The sequence below is a fragment of the Podarcis vaucheri genome (assembly GCF_965113315.1).
Source record: "Podarcis vaucheri genome assembly, chromosome: 4".
Classification (NCBI taxonomy): Eukaryota; Metazoa; Chordata; class Lepidosauria; order Squamata; family Lacertidae; genus Podarcis; species Podarcis vaucheri.
In genome coordinates, this window is record NC_138762.1 from 17,998,357 (window position 1) to 18,001,433 (window position 3,077).

The window sequence follows — 3,077 nt, forward strand, 5'->3', positions numbered from 1 at the left end:
CTGTCCCCCACCACGAAGTAATTGCGAAATAATCCCTACCTGGTTTACACTTCACAGAGGGTGCATTCCAGCTCATGTTTCCCAAGGGCGCTCAATATCTAGGTTTATTTTTTATTTTTACTGCAACATATCAACAGGGTCACACAGGGAAATAAATTGAAAAGCGGGAACCCCTTAATGCACAAGCAAGAAGATAAACGTCGCTATTCCCTGCACTTGGTGTGTCCCCCGCCTGTTTTTTACAAGTCTTCCGCACAAAGGACTCTAACGCTGCCTAACGTTAGCAGCATGGTGGGAGCTTTGGCTCCTGAGCAGGGAATATCTTCCATTCTTGGACATCCTAAGCTGCCCTCCCCTCTGTGGGAGCCCTGCAGTTTTCGGTCCTTCCCCTTCTTCCCAAAGCCTATGCAGCCAACCATTCTCCTCCCCTCTCTCTTTTTCCTCCAGCTGCTCTCTGCCCCCTTGGCCCATACAGTTGCCCAACTTATGCAAGGGGGGAAGTCCAGCTGTGCAAACCTCAGAAATAATTGTATTCATTAACCCATGCACCATATTTTCATTTAGGCTCTTCCTTAACTCCACACAGACCTGCTAGCATGTTTCCACCCTTAATCCTCCAGGCTAAAAAATAAATAAATCCCTAACAACATTGGCCACGATCTAGAAGAAAACATTGTGTGAATCATCATTTCTGCTTCCGATTTGTGTTCGGTTTGGATTAGCGCCAGTGACGTGTGGCAAAGGTTCGTTGTAAGAAAGTTCCGTGACTCGATTGAGTCAACTGAATTTGAGCTGGTCTTGCAAGGCTCACAGGCCACATTCGCACTATAATACATTTAAAGCACTATGATACTACTAGAAATGGTCATGGCTTTCCTCCCAAAGAATTCCGGGGGCTGTAGTTTGTCCAAGAGTTGTTAAAGAGATCCCTCTTCCCCTCCCAGAGCTATCCTGTTCCCGAGGAGAGGGATTGACTGTTAAACTCCCACTCCAGGAGTTGTAGTTCTGGGAGAGGAACAGGGACCGCCTCTCAGCACCCTTTGCAAACTACAGCTACCAGAATTCTTTGAAGGAAGCCATTACTATGTAAAGTGGCCGTTTTTTTAATGTGTGGTATGAATGTGCCCATAGCCTGACGGAGGAAGTAGGATTCTACCCTGAAGCACTTCAGACTCCAGGCAGGGAAAACCACATTTCTGACTTCTCTTCCCTCCATGTAGTAGCCTGGGACATCCTGGAGACGTTTTGTGGATCGTATGCTGCCCAGATCTGCTTTCAGTGTTAAAAGATTGTCCCGCTAACAAAAGAGTAAACCAAATCTATCCAAAGAAAAGGATTGCCCACGAGGTATTTGTGACTCCAAACCTCTTTCCGTTCAGGCGGCATCTCATGGTATATCATGATGAATTCATATACTACCAAGGGTCACAGACTTCTGGTTTTCTCGTGGTAAGAATTTGGCATTGCTGTCAAGTTAGTGGGCTGCTTTTATTTAAAGGGAGTTTTCAGATTCTAGAGGGAAAGAATTGTAAGAAGGTTTTGACAGGGCTATCGTATTGAACTGTAGTTTCAAAAAATAGTTGCGGAAAAACCTTAAATCAGGAAATGGAGGTGGGAGGCGTGTTCATGATGATGCAACATTTGGTGTTTCCAGTGGCGTAGTGTGGGTTGTCAGCACCCGGGGCAAGGCAAGTAATTTGCGCCCCCTAACCCGTGGATTTGCGCCCCCTAACCCCCAGATGTTGCGCCCGGTGCGGCCGGCCCCCCCTGCACCCCCCACGCTACGCCACTGGGTGTTTCTGAAATCATTTTGTAATCACGGTTTTGCCTGTTTGGCACTTGTCCTCACACCCGACATATCTGTAATGCAATTTACTGTAAGCTTGTCCATTGCAGACTGTTAATTTCAGCTTGCTGTTTCCAAGGCTATGCACCAAACAAAAAGGCACTGACGTTGTTGTTACTTCACATGTGAGAGGGGTAACTGGAGAGTACTGCAAATGAAATGATTCCCATCATGTAATTTTTTTATAAAGCAATAATTTACAAATGTTGTGTTACAAGGCCATAACCAGGGTTTGATACCGGCAGTGTTAAGGATAAATTTGAACCGGGTGGTGGAAATTTGAACCCTCACTGTATAGCTAAATCCTGTCATTATCAGAGACCTGGGTTGTTTCCAGAACAATTTTACAAGCCCATAGTAACTGCATTTGGAGAGGGGCGTCTGTGAAATGTAAGGAGTTCTTTTGAAGCACTGTATAAGAAAGATAGTTGTCTTGTAAATTTTACCTGTTGCAAGCAGGCTGGTTTGTAAAAGATGTATGTTTCTGGTGTTTTAAAAAAAAAGTTTATAAAATAATGTACATAATAATTTTGGAATTACCTGGCTTTTGTAGATATTTGATGCCAATCAAGTTGCTTTTAATTTCTTTTTTTCTGTGTTCATTTATGTATTCTGAAGAAGCTCATCAATGTCAGATTTAAGGTAATGGAAAAATCAACAAAAAAAAGGTGAATAGGTCGGGGAAACAACACTTCTTAATCACTTCAGAATGTACTGTAACTTTTCTTTGAATCAGCTGTTTCTTATTAACATTTCTCTCAGTTTCTAAGACTGCTTCCTAATGAACCCCACCCCTTCAGATGAATGGGTCTTTGCACAAATGCTATTACAGACATGTTTTCTAATGCTGTTTCACTTAGGCATTTGAGGTTCCGCCATTATTCCAACTACACAACAACTTTATGCAAAGGGAAGGTTATCACTTCGTGTGATCTGGTCCCTCGTCAGCAAACGCATCGGTCTTTCATATTTGCTGTTGGCAGTATTGTCTTGTGTTATTTTGCTAAAAAAGAAAAAAAAGTCAGAAAAAAAATGTGTACAGGTTTGTAACTGCCAAAATTAAAAACCAGTTTTCAAGTAAAAACAAAAACACATCGAGTTGACTCTTCATTGGCTTTTTCCATTGGGGTGCATTCTCACTGTACAGTACAAGTGAACATGGATTGGCTGGAGGCAGAGGTGTTGTCATAGGCACCAGCTGGGGAACCCCCGAGGGAAGAAGGCTCAGAGC

General features: G+C 43.3%; 1 long non-coding RNA gene across 1 annotated transcript; it reads right to left on the reverse strand.

Moving 5' to 3' along the window:
* Window positions 1-363: 363 nt before the first annotated feature.
* LOC309530659 lies at window positions 364-1,645 on the reverse strand. The gene is made up of 2 exons (XR_014218821.1): window positions 1,434-1,645; window positions 364-1,365 (listed from the first exon to the last, which is right to left on the reverse strand). It is a non-coding gene; the product is annotated as an uncharacterized lncRNA (long non-coding RNA).
* Window positions 1,646-3,077: the final 1,432 nt, after the last annotated feature.